General features: G+C 35.2%; 1 protein-coding gene across 1 annotated transcript in view; it reads left to right on the forward strand.

The window, feature by feature from the left end:
• The window catches only part of IGLON5 (IgLON family member 5), a 1,615,534-nt gene that overhangs the window by 72,928 nt on the left and 1,523,299 nt on the right, over positions 1-19,307 (forward strand). The window lies entirely within an intron of this gene.

Raw genomic sequence — 19,307 nt, forward strand, 5'->3', positions numbered from 1 at the left:
AAATGATTGGTAACAAAAAAAAAAGAAAAAAGAAAAAAAAAACTGCCTGTTAAGTGGCTTAAGAATATTGCAAATATAAAAGCCATTGTTTTTGTCTTTGTAGAAAATTTCTCATTAATTTTGTAAATACAATTTTTCTATAAAGATTTTAATTTTCTGTCCCACCAGTATGGCAGTTACAAAAAATGTGAAGGAGACTGTAAAAAAGTCAAGGACCAAATCTAAAAGTAGTATAGCATGAGGAGCACATAACAGAAAAGCATACTGTAAATAAGTACATTCACAGTGAGGGACACTGACTGTATGGCACTGTTGGATATAATAAAGGCCTGGTTATATGTTTTTCTGGAAACAGCATGTGCTTTCCACATACATATTGTTGAAATAAAGTATTTGCAGGTAGCTAAAGTTATTATAGCTTTAGACTTTGAAGGCCATACTCTGTCATGAAACTGTTCATACAATTTTAATGTCTAAAAATGAGAACTTGTATCATGGGCTATGACCATATCCCAGATTTATTATTTCTCACAGTAAGAGACATGCAGTTTTTACTGTTATATTGCACTGATGTTTTTTTTTTTTCAAACCTACTGTGAAGCAATAGGTACTGTTCTCAGATGGTTTGCATTCATACCAAATAAGTTGTGGAATAAATTATTCTTCAGCTTTCCTATCAAATCCAGAATTCCACACAGGGTTCCAATTTAGTTCTATTCTTCTTTTTATATATGCTTCTACTGGAGAGCTGCTTAGGCAGAAAGGTCTTCGGTGCCTCTTCTATGCTGATAGTATTCAGCATTATCTTTCCTTTCATTTCCTGAGGACATTCTATTGGATGTGGATTCATTTGGTAAGGATCTGGAATCCTTCTAACAATGGATAACTGTTATAACATGTGAATGAATACACCGACGACTGTAGCCATGTGTCTTCCTTCCAAACTGAGAGATTTAATTGTCCAGTCTTTCACTCTAGTATGATATAATTTGGCAAAAGGTTAGCTTTTGTAAGGAAGGTGAAAAACCTTACTGTGATTTTCATTGACCAACTGACATTTAAGAACCAAGTGTCATCTGTTCAAGACCTCTTACCTTTAAAACATTTCCGCATCAAACTCTTTCTTCTCTAAACGACATCACAGTGGTGGTACATCCCTTGATTCTTCACGGTTTCACTCAAATTCCCTTTACCCAGTTCTGCCTAACAGTGAGCTGAGCCACCTACAACTAGTTCAAAATTCTGCACATCCGTTACTTACAGGTACTTATTGCTAATGTCATATCCCTCCCATTCTGCATTAGTTTCCTATTCAGTCACACATCATCTTTAAATTCTTATTGTTGGAGTATTTAGCCCTATGTAATCTGGATCCCCTTTACCTTAACTATTTATCATTCCTAAATTACCCATTTGGGCCACTGTGTTCTTCTTCCATGGAATTCCTTGCTTAAATACTTCTAGTAATGATCACTACAATACCATATTGTAAAGGTCGAATCCTATTTCATTTACTCACCCTCTCATATTGCCATGTCATCTAGGTGCAAGTTATCATGGTCACAGCTTCAGCCCTTGTTCCAACTTGAGTTTGTTCTCCTGGTACCACCATTGCTTAATGTTTCCCTACAGAATATATGCAAACATCTGAAATAGAAAACATCCAGCTTGTTGAAAAAGAAAACATTTTGTATCTCTTAACCAATTTAATGGCCCCATGGCAAAGATAAGACAATGTTCTGATCACAGTATACATTTCTCTGAAATTTGTTTTTAAACAGGAAGAGTTTTACTTTACTCTAGACATGGGGACACTACAGGTCATAATTTAAAAAATAATGATAGAGGACTGTTATCTCAAGGTATAGTATGAAGTGACTCATGCTCACAAAAGGCTTGTAACTCTGCAGAATGTAATTGTTATCCTTGTTTTTAAGACTGATATAAAGTGGAAAATATGTATTAAATCTGATTGTGTGATACTTGGAGTTGTGTGCCTATTACAGTGAAAGTGGGGAATATGTATTAACTATGAGGCCGCAGTATATTTGAATTATATATCAACTTTGCAGTTACAGTACCTTGGAGTATACCAAGTACTCCAATTTACAGCAATGTCTGAGATAATTTATCTTGAGCAGAGCATGTGTCTTGTGCATCACAGCTCTTCATGTTTGGAGACATGTTTAGAGACACATGGGCTTTACAGCCTATAAAATACTTTAACTTTATAACATTGAGTTTCACAATTCACTGCTTTAATGGTGGGATCAATTTTTTTGGGGGTATTCCAGACCATGACTGTCACTTTCAGAAGGGAGCAGTCAAAGGAAATGCACTTCCTACTGATAAAGCCTTATATATCTTGAAGAAGTTTAAATATATCCTTAAAAGGGATGCTAAGTTCTAAGCAGCTGTCCCATTCCATAAGTGTATATAGGCAGAGGTTCTGAAGTGCAAAAGCCATTAGTGTGTGCCAGGAATCTATGAGTTCAACAAAACTAGAACCTTGTGTATATGACACATTTTACAAACTCTCACTCATCATAGCAAATTACCCAACAGTTAGTATAATCATTCCACATAATGTGTGGTTAAATTGTAACCGTATTAATGCTGTGAATCTGCAAAGGTGTAGCATTACTTCTAACAGCCTTTAAAACCCTTATTAGACAAAACGAGAAGGAGGTGGGAGCATTCTTAGAACACATTAATAATATAAATCAAAAGATTGTGAATGATTTATTATTCACTATAGATGAGTACATGAAGAAATATTTTGAGGTTAGGGACTATGTAGACAAGAAATGTCAAGGTACTCTTATTAGGAAAAAGAAAAAGTTAGAAAGGGACAGAAATGAATTTTCAGAAAAGGGTAGTTACCCCAAACCAAACCTATCGCCAACCACCAGGTAGAAGAACAGGGGAATGGTTTACTATGAATTATAGGAGAAATATGGGAAGTGAAGATGAGTGATATGAAGAGGAGAATAGGTATGTTGATTTTGAACCCCAGTTTAACTACTTGGACCCTTTAGAGTATCCCCCTTTGGTGGTCTGAGAGGTTGAAGAACAGAGAGCCTATACTATAGAACCATGATCAACAGAGGGGCAGGAGGCAGTAGATAAGCAGATACCACAGGGGGAGATTTTAATAGAGGGGTGTAAATTAAAATATAGAGGTTATAATATTTTTAATTATAGTGAGTTAAGAGTAACTAAAATGCATTTTGAGTTATCTAAGGTATTTAATTATATCCCTAAGAGGAAATGTGATATTAGCAAGTTAACAATTGATTTGAAGTTGTTTTTAAGGAAGAAAAATCTGGAATTATTATATGGTAGTAATAAACAGGTTACAAATGATTGCGGTTTAAAAAGAAAAAGCACATACAACCCACATTTACATCTCCAGTTAAAAAAAATGAGATTCTTGTTGAAAATGAGTTAAGGAAAGGAGTTTCAAAGAATAAATTTGTTTCAAATTTGTCTTAACCTAAAAATGGAGTATTAGATGAATTAAGGAAAAACAAATGTCTTTGAGTGATGAAACTGGACAAAGGAGGCGGAACTGTGTTAATGAATTCAGTTAATTATGAGGCAAAAATGATGAATTTACTGGATGATATTAAAATGTAGAAGGAAACAGACTCAAAACGACACGGTACACAACACATATTTATTTAGAATAACTAAGCACTTTCATTTGGCATGATACCAAACTTCTTCAGATACACATTACAAATTTCATTCAATGTATATATACTTTAAAAATGACAACAAGTCCCCAAAGTCCTTAGAATTTGGTGATATCCAACTGGGTTAGTAAAGAATTCCCCCTTTCATTGGATTTATTTAAGCTTTTTGACAAGCAAGGACTAGAATTGTTGCAGCTGTTAACAAAGCACTATCAATTAATGGTTGATTCCTTGGTAAAGGAAATTAATATTATTGATGCACAGATTAAGAGTAATCAAGATTTTTTGCGGTATAAATAAGAGTATACTCGCATTTTTACTAGTATCGATAACCAAATTTTAAAGTATAAGGCAATCAAGAATAAGAAATTGGAACATGATAATATAGAATATACAAATGGTAGAGTGTATCCACCCCCACCATTGTCACAACAATGGAATAACTGAAGCGATGTTGCCACAAACAACCGTAGTTCTGCTAATGGATTTCCGGATGATGATCCAGGTAATGATGATGCAATTGGCGACGTTACATATGCGACTTTAGTTCAACAACCCCCAAATGGACCTGACGTTGGACTAAGATGGAGTGAGTGTATTCAAAACCAAAGGAATGGTTTCCAACGAAAACAAAATTATGGAAATTCGAATTTTGGGAATATCAACGGAGAGAGAATATAAATAAGTGCAAAGACAACTATCGGGATTTTCACGAAGGGGGTCACAACAAGAGACTCAATTACCAGAACAGGCGTCAACACCTGAAGTAGCCGTAAAATCTGGTATTTTCCAATTACATCTGAAATCCATTTGCAAGGTGAGACTTTCGTTGTTAAGATTTTTACAAATATCGAAGGTGACTTTAACATCTATAATTATTCCAACTTTAAAATTGATTCGCAGTTAGCAACTCTGTTGTCATTTGTCCCCTTGCGTAGGGGGTGATATAGCAAAAACTTTAATAGACTTGAAACTGTTTACTAGAAAGGTGAATTTTAAACTGATCTTTAATGAAAATGAAAGTGTAAGTGAGTTTGTTGTTCCAAGTGCATAAATCCACCTCTAGTACCTATTATTTCTATGTTTGAAAAAATATGTGAACTAGATATTAGGAAATTATTTAGTCACAGTGGAACTACTCACAGAGGCCAGATTAATATTTCAACTGTTAAACATGAACTTTCGAATGAATTGAAATTCAGTGGTTTAAGGGTTATGAAATCCGACAAGGTGGGTGGTTTGGTATTTATGGAAAAAGATGAATATGTATAACAAATGGCAGCAATGTTATGTGATGAAAGTAACTATGAGATGGTTTCAATAAATGAATTAAATATTGCCTATAACAGGATTAAAACATATGTCAACAACTTATTCATTGAGGGTAGAATTGATTTGAATTTATATAATTATTTTTCCATGCCTGCACCAAAAATACCAGTGATCTTTGGGGTTCCAAAGATCAACAAAGACCTGGAAACCCCCCCTTTGAGACCCATTGTTAACAGTAGACAGTCTTTAACATACCCTATAGGAAAATATGTCAACAGTATATTAAATAAATATGTGGTCAAAGAAATACAGATATGTAAAGATTCATGGTCTTTTCTTAGTAATATTAACACTATAACATACAATGAACAATATGCTTTTTTAACCATTGATGTAAAAGATTTATATACGTGTATACCACACGAAATAGATATTGAATGGGTTTGCTCTAAATTAAGAAGTTCTTGAAGTTCTGAACATGGCAGAATTATTAGAGATTATATTAAACAATAATTATTTCCTTTTTGATAAGAAAATGTATTTGCAAAAAAAAAAAAAGGGTGGCTATGGGGTCCCCATGTGAGAGCAGTTATGCAAACCTTGTTCTAGCACAATGGGAAAACATGTTTGTGTTTAATGACAGTAGTAATAATTTTTTTAACAATATAAAATTTTATACACATTTTTTAAATGATGTTTTTATTCTATTTAATGGGAATGATTATGACATTGAATTATTTATTGAATATTTAAATGACACTACTACTTTTCTTCATTTTACTTATACATATGAGAAAGATGAAATTTCTTTTTTAGATGTAAATCTTTTTAAAGATCCTGTGTTTAATGGTTATAAGGCCAGAATTTTTAGGAAGACCACATTTTTAATTCTTTTTTACATTTTACAAGTGAACACCCGAAGCAACAAAAAAAGTTGGTAGTTAAAGGCCAATGTTCATGCAGCTAGAATGGTTTCTTCGGAAACTGATTGTTTTACTTGAATGTGACAATTTAACTTCAATGTTTGCTAGAAGAGGCTAACCGAATAAATTTGTTGAGAAGTTAAGAAATTAAGCAGTTAATAAACACACACAAGGCACTTATAAAGCAATTGTATGTGACCCTAGCATTCAGGAACACATCCCTGAAGATATAGATTTAAGAAACAAAACTGATAACATTGAGTTTTCTAATAATTTATTTTTTATTATCACTTTTAGCACTGATGCCCTAGCTGTAAGTAATATTATATATAAGAATTGGCCTTTATTTACTAATATAAAACCAAAGTTTGTTTTTAAAAAAGGTTTCAACTTTAAGAATGTTTTAGGTTTTCAAGCTCTAGCAACGAGTAGAATCAAAGGCATGTTCAGATGTGAATCTTGTCCCCATTGCAAGCATATTGATATAGGAAGCTCTTTTACCATTAGAAATAAAAAATATGAAACAAAATATAAGTATAACTGTAATTCTAGTAGTGTAGTTTATTTAGTTAAGTACCAGTAGTTCCCTAGTCTCTATATAAGGAAAACAGATAGAAAACTGAGAAAGAGACTATACGAACATTTATATGCAATTAAAAAAGAAAAATTGGACAATGCTCTAGCGAGCCATGTTAAATCCTATCCAGGACATTGCTTTAAATGCAGAATTATTGGCCAAATTCAAAAGGATGAAAGAGGGGGGCCTTCATCACTAAAGTTGGAAGCTTATGAATTATTTTAGCAACTACATTGTTATTCTTACGTACCACTCGGGTTAAATGATGTTTGTTCTGTGACTTACATATTAAAATTGAAAAATCTGAATAGATAGATAATTTAATAATACAGGGAAGTTGTTTTTAATATATCATGTTTTTAATATATTATGTTTTTAATATATCATGTATGTATATTATTTAATATGTTATGGAAATGTACTCTATGGCCGTAATAATGCAAATCACATGACCAGTAGTTCAACTGGAACAGGTGATCAGTCACATGCTTTGTTTTTAAAGTATATACATTGAATGAAATTTGTAATGTGTATCTGAAGAAGTTTGGTATCATGCCAAACAAAAGCGGGTAGTTACTCTAAATAAACGTGTGTTGTGTGCAGTATCATTCTGAGTCTCCTTCCGTCTACATTTTACTTTCGTAGTTTGTCAGTATTTCTTTGTTTGATCCAGTTTAATTTACTGGATGATGTTAATAAATATGTCAGGGTTTCAACTAATGAAATCAACATTACTTATAAATGTATATACGTCACTTTAAAGGATTTGTTTTTGGAGAGGCTTATTGACTTAGAAACATTCACATTTTTACACTATGAGAAGCCAAGGGCCCCTTCAATCCTTGGTATTCCAAAGATACACAAAGATCCCTTTGATCCCCCCATAAGGCCGATAGTGTCAGCAGAAGGATCTGTGACAGTCCCGCTTGCTCATTATTTAGATTTGAAGTTGAAGAGAATCCCATTGAATGATAAAGCAGTTTTTAAAATACTCTTGGGATTTTCTAAGATGTGATAAACTAACGTTAAGTTAAGAATAGGTATTATTTGTAATTGTAGATATTGTTGATTTATTTGGATGTATAGCACATGAGGAAGGGTTAAATTGGTTTGAGGAGGCCCTGATAAAATTTGGTAACCTCAGTCATGAGGATTTCTGAGTTAGCCTGGAGTTGATAAATATAGTTTTAAAAATTAATTTTGTTTTCTTTGACAGTGAATTTTTCCAACAAATCATTGGTGTAGCAATGGGGGCTAGGTGCACCCCATTATATGCCAATTTAATTTTGATGCTATGGGAACATATGTACATCATAAATTCACATTGTAAGGAGTGCTGGATTTTATACAGGAGATGTTTGGATCATATAGTCATTTTTTGGATAGAAACAGACAATAAATTTAAAGAATATTTTGAGTATATATCCAGCACTTCTAATTTTTTGAAGTTTACATATCACATTCATTGTGAAAAGTTAAACTATTTAGATGTTACATTATTTAGATGTGAAGGGGCTTTTGAATCTAGAATATATAGGAAGAAAATCTATTCAAATTCCCTTTTCCATTACACAAGTGCACACCCTTATCATCAGAAGGTAGGCATAATTAAAGGCCAATATGTTCATATTAGCAGGATGACCTCTCAAAATACGGAGTTTGAAAATGAATGTACTAAATTGAAGCAAATGTTTTTAGAAAGAGGCCGCCCTGCTGATATGATAGATAAAGTTTATGTCGAAGTTGTGGAGGGTAGGAAGACTAGGTTTGCACCTATTTTAGATAAGGAATCTGCCCTTGAGAGTATCACTGGAACTACAGAGCTAGAGGTAACAAAGGACACAAGGTATGAACTAGCTTTTATTACAGAATTTAATGGGGATTCCAGGATTATTAGAAATATACTGGAAATGGAGTGGCAATGATTTTCAAGTTTTTCAGATTTAAAGGAGCTATTTGAAACTTGTTTTAAGGATGTTTATAGAAGGGGGGATAACATTAAGAAATGCTGGAGAATAACAAAGTTAAGAAGTTTACTAAAACCAAGTTGGGTACATATAATGTGGTGCTTGCCACCAGTACAAATATATTATTAACCAATAAAACTGAGTTAGAGGCAAGAAATAGGTCATAGAGGGCAGGACATACAGCACTTGTGATACTAGTGGTGTGATTTATAAAGCAAAGTGCGAAAAATATACCTCATTTTAATGTGGGCAAGACAGAAAGAAAACATAAGAGAAGAGTGTATGAACATATGTATGATATAGAAACTAAAAACGAGAAGACACACTTTAACTTGTGTTGGGGCAAGCTACACATTTTTTGTCCTGGAGAATATTGCAGAGGACAAGAGAGGGGGAATATGGGAGACTAGAATAGAATACAGAGAGGTTTACTAGCAGATTTTTTGGAAGCATATAAACCTCCCAGATTAAATGATACAGTCTCCTTAGCCCCTGTTCTCAAACTAAGAGCTGCTAGGCTATGATTAAATAGAACTAATATTTCTTTGTAACCTATAGAGCTTTACTGTGTTTTGTTTTGAATCTTTGTAATTTTTAAACAGGGCACTAGGTGGCGGCAAACCACTATTTCTATTATTTAACAAATAAGGATTGGGTTTTAAAATTATAAAATAACACCAAATGCTTCAAATAAAATTAAAACTGCTGAAAGTGATTTAATACATTTTATGTATTTATATTTTAAAGTAAGTTGTTAGTTTTTATATTAATAGTTCTCATTGGGTTTAAATGTTGTTTTATAGGAATTGTAACATGACATTTTTATTGGGTTTGTAATGTCATTGGTGGTAGATGGAATATGGGGTCTATAAATAAGAAGTAATTTTTAGTACTGAGTTTTTTCATCTGAGGAAGTCCCTTGAGATGAAAATGCTGTATTCAGTAGAGCGTTTATATATTTGTAAGTGTGTATTTAGATTTGAGTCACTGTTCATCTTTCTTGCCACCTTGTCTTTCAATAAATGGAATTCTGGATTAGCAGTCGTGTTTGAAGAGTCTTTTACATTTGTTTATTAGTTTATTTTGTGGCTCTTTATCTCCATTTGGTCATTTGTTACTTCTAACATCCAATAATCTTGGATTCCATTAGTCATAAAACTGATACATACCTCACTCATATTTGTAAAGAGAAACCATTTACTTGTCTATCCACAGTCAAAATTAGAAATATCTCAATGAGGTTAAAATAATTATGAAGAGCTTCAACATAGTCTTCACACATGTTTATTTAAATAATCTAGGGAGCACCTCCCTCTTTGATACATAGCGTGATATGTTTTATGTAATGTCAAATTCTTAAATCAGTTTGTATATCATATATCATATTAAGGCCAAATTTCGGCATTTAAATCAGTGGCTAAAGATAGTGTCATAAAGAGCAGATATGGCAACATTTACCCCTGGGGTGAGGTGCACTGACCCAGAGTTTTTTTTGCTCCAAATTCATACAATTCTGAGTACTGAGATCAAGCTATTCATTACATTAGTGTATTTTTAATTTTTTAATCAAGTCTCAGACATGGAACAGATGTCAGCTGTCACCAGATAAAAAGTTCAATATGCATTTTTCTTTTTTTTTATTTTATTGTTGGAAAAATAGAATTTGAAGAAGCACTGTACTTATCTTGACATTGCTAAAACACTCAATGCGATTCTTCATAAAAAATATATCTGATAGATGACGTGCATCAAAAATTAGACCATACATCATTTAGAAAGGAAAAGAAAAGGTCCTTCTATGTGGCACATCTCATTACAAATGGTTTCTCATCCAGGAAGAAAGAGGTCATAATCCCTCTCTACTCTTCTTTCATTAGACCTATTATAGAATACAACGCCTCATTTGGTATGTACTGCACTAGACACCTACAACAACTGGAAAGACCACAAAAATACCTCACTAAGAGGCTCTTAGGCCTTAGATACCTGCCCTATATGGACAGACTCAAAAAACTCCAGCTATACTCTGTCTCTTATTGCCTACTTAGAGTCAATCTCTGCTTGACCTACAAAGCCATGTCTGACCCAGAGGTGCTAGATATGCTACACCTAATGAAATCCCAATCCCTCCATGCCACATGCTCCAGGGACCTAACCTCATTACCACAATAAACAGGACATGCTGGAGGGACAGGTTCCTAACCCAGAGACTTCCCATACTCTGGAACAAACTTCCCATTCCCGTCAAGCAGAGCACTTCACTGGCCCTCTTTAAGGGATACCTTTACGAGTGGATGGGCAATAGGAAGTTCACCCTGGGGATCACTTTAGTGGCCTTGCTTGACAGGAGCACTGGGAACTAACTTTGAGCAGAATGATGCCAGGGAATCTTCTTGGGCTAAGCTTATATAGGCTTCACCTAGTACACACCTATGAATCTATGAACTAGTTAAACAAAAGTATGCAACAGTTTAATGTGGGAGTTACCTCTGCATCCAAGTGGGGTAGACCATTTTTATACAACTGAGCTCTCAAATGGGTCCTCTTATATTTGGACTACTCTTATTTATACTGATGTACACAGAAGCAATGATACCTATTTAAAGTAAAATATATGTAACTGTCACTTCAGTACTCAAGATGAGCAAATTTTGTATGTCAGGAGAAACTGAAAACAAGTATGTAGATTATCATTATGTATCATCACAGTATGCTAGAGAGTATGAAGTATGTAGTGCCAGTAATCCGTGTAATGCTTCATAAGTCTATAGATAGTAGCATAAGTACTACCCGGACATTGCAGCATAGCTGGAACTTTAGGAGTTGCAGTACAAGTGTACTCCATAAAACAGTTTGTTATTAACCTGCATTAAGTGATAGAGGAGATTTGAGTGTAGAATGGGGTGAGTTAAAGTATACTGCTAATGCTTTGGTATTGTAATTTTAAGCAGTAAGTCAGACTCGCACAGGCACATTTAATCACTGTGACAGGGGTTACAGGTTTATCCTTATCCATCATATGCTTCTCTTACTAGGTTATCATGCCACTTAAAATATAACACAGCATTATGATGTTTAACATAAGCTAAAAATGACTGAAAACAGGACAAGAGCAAATCTCAAAAATTGCTCTTTTCTTTAAAGCTTCTTTTTGCAGTGGGGGCAAACCACCCATGTACCCCCTTCACCCACCAAACTTATATATATCAGCTACAAGATCACCATACTTCAGAGAAAAGAGAATATTCTGAGAAATGACATCTCAGACTTAATATATGTATGTCCAGTCTTTCGACCATTCAACCTCCTTATTTTGGAACTAACTATACCAGGTCCTGATATTTAAAATGGTTACTGTTTAGCATCAACTACATCTCATTATGGGTTATACTCGCATCAGCAGTCATCTGATAGTCAAATGATATGCAATCTGCCAATGAGATGTACTCTCTGGTCTCTCTATTAAGCCTGTTCTCAATAATTGGTTGAGTAGTCAAAACCCTCTAACACATGCACTTAGAAGTCGGTAATTTTTTGCAACTGAAAATTGCATTTCTCTTTTCAAACCTCTAATGTGGACAAATGTTGTTTGTAACGTACTCTTTTCAAACCTCTAATGTGGAAAAATGCTGTAAAATACTCCTGAAAATTGTCCTGCTATATCTTATACTAGCAGCGCAACTGTCAAGACTTCTTACCACTGATGGTAAGGATCTAGCATTCAGGCCTGCCAATGTGTAGTGATGATTTGTGTATGTTTGTTTGTGTCTTTCGGCTTTTCCCGGTTAGGCGTCGCCACAGCGGAACTCCAGTCTGCTAATGATTGGTAGTGGATTCTTACATACCGGGTTACCAACCCTAACGCACAACCTAAAACGAAGGCATGCCCCATTCACGTATGCCTCCATGCAGAAGACGCTCTAGGTGAGAATCGAACAGGACAACGTCTTGCTATGAGGTGACAACGCTACCGCAGCACCACCACTGCAGTGCTGATTTGTGTATATATGTTTGGAAGATTCTTTAGTATCTATCAAGTGTTATTAACAGCAGGAAGAAGACCTAATACACTGAGCTGTTGACTCACTAACTAGTAATAGTAAAAGTTGTTAGAAACAAAGCTCCAGAAGTGCTCCTGTAGATCTTTGCTTTACTGTCATTGTTTTCAGCTGAATGCCAATCAGATTTGTCAGCTGCTTCAAGAAGTGGACTAACTGATTTCCCCACTAGCATTAGAGCTAAATGTTTGATCAAAACTATTTAGTTCAATTGCTTTTATTTCTTGTTGACGTACTCAGGGGTTTACTTTTCCACAAGTTGCAGAAACATCGGAGTTGACTTGTCTGGTGGGGGGATGCTTCCCTATTGATTCTGGGTGCTGGCAATGATTTTTTTTTTTTTTTGGAGATTTCCCACTTCTTTGAATTGGTGTGACCTATAATTAGTATATATATATACATTCAACAGGTGTGAGGGGCCATCAGGGTTTGCAGGGGGGCAGGCCCCATTCAAAAAAATTATTAAAGTTACACTTTTCACCTTTCTGTGTTTCTGGCATTGTTTTGAATCTTTGGCATTGTGAGAGTTGATGATTCATAGTAGAACCATTCTGGTTTTAAAAACTGTGACAATCACTGCCTTTGTAACAGACATGGTTTCCAGTGAGACTGTTATCAGTCTGTAGCCATACAGTCAATCAAGATTTTGTTTGAAGCCAGACAAAATTCATTTTTTCATCTCTTTGAAATTATAAGGCAGATTCAAGACAAGCCAGTTTTGTTCAAAGAAGGCATTTCCTTTACTAAAATGGTTTATTCACAGTTGGAATTACTGAAATGTCATTTAATGTAATGGTATTCAATAACTCAAGTTTAAGTAAGTTAGGGATGGGGTTGGCATAATAATTCAGGTGTTTAACTAAAAACACAAGGTATAGGGTTTGATTCTTATCTTTGAGAGAAATTGGCCAGGCTTAAATGACCCAGAAGGGCAGCTAACCTCGTATTTACCTACGACCCCATGAAATCTTCATTTGGATGGAAAACAATGTCAGTAAGAAAAGTATTATGCAAACTAACACCCCTCCCCCTGAGTCCTTTAGTTTCTTCCCTGCTAACATGCCCCCATCCCAGTGATACTTAAGATCCAAATGGGTTTGGGGTGCAGAGCTAGGCTTGTAAGGGCCTTAGTGGTTGATAGCCTAAAAACAACCTTTGACCCTATTTTGTTTTACCCTGTAAAGTTGATCCAGACATTTGGCTCAGCTACAACTAACAAAACATGAGCGTACCATCTACAACTGCTTCTATGTCACAAGTGTTGAAACAGAGCTCTTTGTATTGCATGACGTTCATGGAGCCACAAGTCTTAATACCTGGCAGAAGTGATGAAATATTTTTGCACTGGATTTATTTCCTACTCCTGGTATATAGCACCTGTTTCATTTATTTTTCTGTAGATATTACTTTGAAAACTGAGTAATGACAAATTAACAAGCAGGAAAAGTATTTAATAATATAAAAGCTGCAGAGATCAGAGTGAATCAGTATTTTTACTTTGACAGCAGGCATACATGGTACAAGCATTGTTTCTAGATGCAGAGAATTTTATTCAGATTTGTTTACTATACAAATAGTCTTACCATATTTTAGCCTTTGCCTGAAATGCCTGGGATTGTACATTTGAAGTAGCTTAAAGATGAACCTAGAATGCTTGTATAATCTGAAGCATCCTTTCTTCGAAGAATAATACATCCGCTTTAATGGAAAAAATAAGTACATGATAAGCATAATGCATTGTGCACAAAAGTAAGGATAAATAGAATTGCAGCAAAGGCAATTGATTGAAACAAAGCAATTAGTGAAGATGAATTTACTTGAACAGTGGAAATTAAATTCAGCTCTTGTCAGTACAGTGCTGAGAATGTAATTTATATACTGGTTAGGTCCTTGGAAACAAGTGAGGAAGCTGATAAAAATATCACTACTATGTTTATGAGAATGGACAGTGAACATAAACAAAACTGTTTCTAGCAAAGTGGCAGTATGAACCAGTACTGCTTTTTTTTAAATTGACATGAAGTAAATGAATAACTAGTAAATGAATAACTACTCATTTATGAGTAATTAATAATGTGCTATGAGAAATTAATGCGATCAAACCTTGTATGTGTGCTTGTGGGAGGGATTGCAGCTGTCTGCATTTATTAGTTCTGTTATCCCTAACAGTTTTTTTTTAATATTTCCCTTTTAGTGTCGTTTATTAGTTTTATGTTATCCCTAATAGTTTTTTTATATATTTCCCTTTTAGTGACATTTTTTTAATAGGGATTACTCAAAAAAGTTTCTCTTTTGCCATTTAATTTCTCATGTTCCTTTGAAAAAGAATTTAAAATGTGATGGTGGCAGAAAGGTTAACTTGTTGCACAATGAATACATAGTGTGATAACACTGTCCTTAATGTTACAGAGGGCATGATACAGGGCATACTTGAATTTGTCATCTTGGCTTTTAGTGCTGTTAATCTGTGGTGAACAAGCACCAATGACACTGTGACCAAGTAGGGGGTTCTCTTTACATAAAGAGTATTGGTCACATATTGAAACATCTTTTTTTACAATTAATTTTTCCTGATGCTCTCGTGTTAACTTTGCAAGCAATTTTGCAAAAACAATGAAGATTATACTTTTTCTTTTTTAGCTTTACTGTTTATTCAGTTTTTCTCATAATTAAACATACAAAATGATATCATGGTAGGTACTGGAAAATTATTTGCATATGCCTGCCAAGCATTAAGGATAATCAAAAGCAATTTATGTCTTTAGATGATAAGATTCTTACTTACATTGTGGTTTCAATACCACACCATCACATGTTAATTTTTAAAATGATGTGTTCTACCTGCAAGAACTATTTGACAACTTATCTTTCTAGAAGGAAAGAAACTATTGCTAATGTATTTAGCATGGAAATACAGTAGCCTGTACATTAATTTAGGTAGTGAGGTATCTGGGTTTAGTCTTTCATAACATCATGGCACAGGTTTTCAGCTCTCAGAAAAAAGTCAGGTGCTGTCTTTATCATCAGTACAAAAAAGGGGGCTGGTATAATGGTTAGGGTGCTTGCCTTACAGACACAAAGCACAGTGTTCTATTCTTACCTTTGAAAGGGAAATTGGTGAGCCTTAAAGTAGTGCACAAAGGCAGTTAGGCTAGTACTTACCTATGAACTTATGAATCAAAATCTGTATAATTTGGTACTGCTTGTGTAAGAAGGTTATATCCAGCCCCAAGGCTAGTTAGTTACACTTGCTGTAGAATGTAACCAATACACTTTAATGAAATGTTGGGGAAGGTGAACAGCCTCAAACTTCAGACATATGCTTTGTTCATGTCAAGATGTTGCATGTGGTAAAATGTCAGTGCTGCATAAAAATATCTACTATACACAGCATACTATTATAATGCATCATATGTGATTACCATGTATAGTACATGACATATAAGTGGAAGTTAAGCTCAATGGTACTGACTTGTGACAGAAACAAAAACTGAGCTGCCTGTAATGACCAAAATGCTCTTTAATGATTTATAACTTTGTTTCATATTATGAGGGTTTGTTAGTGTGGGCTGACTTCTGGTAGGTGTTATAATGTGAGCATGTGCATAGCTGTTTCATAGTTTGAGGGTTTGATAGTGTGAGCTGACTTCTGAGTACTGTAACATTGTCAGCACATGCGTAGTTGTTTCATATTTTGAGGGTTTGTTAGTGTGGATTGACTTCTGGTTACTGTTTCTGTCAGAATGTGCATAGTTGCTTCATAGTTTGAGCGATTGTTAGTGTGGGCTGACTTCTGATTGCTGTTACATTGTCAGCACATGCATATTTTCTTCATATTTGAGGGTCTGCGAGAGTGGGCTGACTTTTGGTTACTGTTATATTGTCAACATGTGCATAGGTTTTGTGCTGTTCTCATACATGTGCGGAAAATGTGCTTATAGTCCAGTATCCTCCCATCACTTCCAGTTCCTAACAGACTTATTCACTGGCTTATCTAAACTACCATGATATGCTATATCATTCCATGCCCTTCTGATCAAGTCAGTGGCTGAAAAAGTCTGTGGCTCACTAGATTTATTCATTTGACCAGCATACATTTCTGCAGTTCCTTCCAAGTCACTGAGCTATGAGGGATCCATGTCTATTTTGAACTTTGTTTTCTAGGTAGCAGTTGCCGTAGTCAAACATTTTTTTTTCAAAGCCTGTCCAGTAAAGATAACGCTGTTCTGCATAATCAGCACATCAACCTTATTGCCTGCATTTCCATTTGTATGCAGTTTTTTCTCTTTTCAGTCTTTCTGATTGCCTTTTTTGCAATGGGTCTTTCACTGAATTGCTTTAAATCTAGAGTTCCCAGGGAAACCTTTTTTAGGATTTTCAGGATTTTATAGTGTCACGGTGCACTTTTCTGACAAGTTATATGGATTATGATGATGATTATGATGATGATGATGATGGCACTGACAGGCAAACATGAGGTCATTTATAACCATACACACCTCTACCTGCAATAGTGGTGCTGCGGTAGCGTTGTCGCCTCACAGCAAGAAGTTGTCGCGTTCGATTCTCAGTTAGAGCGTCTTCTGTGTGGAGGCATGCGTGAATGGGCGTTCCTTCATTGAAGGTTGTGCGTCAGGGCTGGTAACTTGGCACGTAAAAATCCACTACCAAATATTAGCAGACCGGAGTTCCGCTGTGGCGAACCCTAACCAGGATAAGCCGAAAGACACAACAACAACACACCTCTGCCACAATGCCAGTGGATGATGAAGGCAGCAAGAATAAAACAAGTATATAATAAAAGTTGTACTCAGTTAAAATAATAAATATTACTACTACCAATAATAATAATTCTATAATATATATGAAAGCTAAGCTAATAGTAAAACAAACAAAATCACTTTGAATTCGTAAGCACTGTAATAATATATATTTTAATGATGATTTCACAGCCCCTATCAGTTTTATATAGTTTTTAAGAATAGATAAAATAGATGGGTAACAAACTGCTAGGTTCAGTAAACAGTCTGCAATAAACAGAACTCCCATTGAATGAATAAGACATTTACAAAGTTCCAGCTTCTGCATTTAGAAGTTGATGTAGTTTCCGTGCTGTCCACAGAAATGGTTCTCCCAGGTACAGTTATAACTCTAATCAATACAATGCATTGTAAAACTCTAAGTGCATGCTGCTGACTGCTTTCTTCCACTAAGGGATAAGTTAATGCATGCACTTTCCAGCTTGGTGTTGTAAAATTATGTTATATATTTTCTTGAATGCATGACAACTGGATAATTCCTATGTAAGCAATATTAACCAGGCAGTCTCGCATGATTAGTAAAGTTTAGATGGCAGTTTACAGTGAATGATTAAGGCTGTTAAATGCTAATGAGCTTAAACTTTTAGTCCCGAGTTTATGTCAATCTTTCTCTCTCTAGTATGTGAAAATGAGCAAATCACTTAAACAGAGAAAAGTCCCAGGCAAAATATGAAATGAAAGTATTTTACCTGTTTGTCTGGTTAATTAAGTAATTAGGTGAAAAACAGGAGTTATTGCAGCTCAGTTAAACATTGCATTCCACATACCAGCTAAGTATGTCAAATTACAAGATATACACGTTCAAGACACCAGTTTAGAAATGAGGTCTGAGAACAAACCAATTTGCCCAGGGCCATCTTCTGGTGTGGGTTAGGTAGGAATAGTAATGGGATTTAAGATGGTAGTGGAAGAAAGTTAGTGTGGTGGGGATGGAATAGTTAAATTGAGAAAGCAGAAGGGATGGGAGGAAATGAGGAGCTAAGTGCAAGGTGGGCTTAACTGGTTTTGTGTGAGTGTAACTGGGAAAGGCATCAGAATTTGGCATGAACTTGTTATATTGCAGGCTTGTGTATGAGACGACCTCAGGTACTTCAGGAGACAGGTAGACCTTGTATTAATAATAGTAAGCATGGGGGAGAAGGGCAAGAGTTGTACACATTTTTTTCTGCCCTTTGGATGAGTGTCACTGTTATCAGCTTTTAATGCTTTGTACTCTTGATGAGGGCATACGGCTGAGTTTCATTGAATTGGTGAGTCTTAGGGTTCGATTTCTGTCACAGGAATTGTTCTTTGGGCAGTTTGGGTCATTGGAAGGCCATGACAGCTGTCCTTTCATAGTTATGTTTGAACATTTCACAGTTGAATGAAATGGTTCTGATTCTAATGCTGAGGTTAGCTGAAATATCTACTTCATTTGCTTAGGTTTAATTTTAGTTAAATAAGTATTAGCTGTATGTGTAGATACAAGTGTTGATGCTGTAATGTGGAGCGGTTTTCAATTCCGAGATCAGGTAGACAGCGTGGTAGCCTGGTGAGGGGATTTTGGTGTGGCAGTCTTTGTAGAAGTTCATTGGTGGTGGTGGAATATTGGCTCACAGCTTTCCTGCTGCCAGATGAACTATGAGTGATGGTTTGTGCATTTTGAGGGTCGCAAAGCACCCACAAGTAACTGTTTCTCTCTGCATATGGGGGGGGGTAGCTGGGATACTTGGGCAAGCAGCTTGCGCTTCAATTTCCCCTTAACATAGGCATAGTATATTTATGCCTGTTCATGTAATTTTCTTTTAAAATACGACATCAGCGGTTGGATGAACTGTACGCATCAGAGAATGCAAATAGGGAAAGGCTGGAAGTCATGTGTGTGTGTGTGTGTGTGTGTGTGTGTGTGTGTGTGTGTGTGTGTGTGTGTGTGTGTGTGTGTCAGATTCAAAGGTAAATGCATCATATCTAGTTTTTGAGGTGTATGAGGTATTTTGTACTAATGTTCAGTCA

The sequence above is a fragment of the Protopterus annectens genome, chromosome 8.part0 (genome assembly GCF_019279795.1).
Source record: "Protopterus annectens isolate FY-2018-M chromosome 8.part0, PAN1.0, whole genome shotgun sequence".
NCBI lineage: Eukaryota > Metazoa > Chordata > Ceratodontiformes > Protopteridae > Protopterus > Protopterus annectens.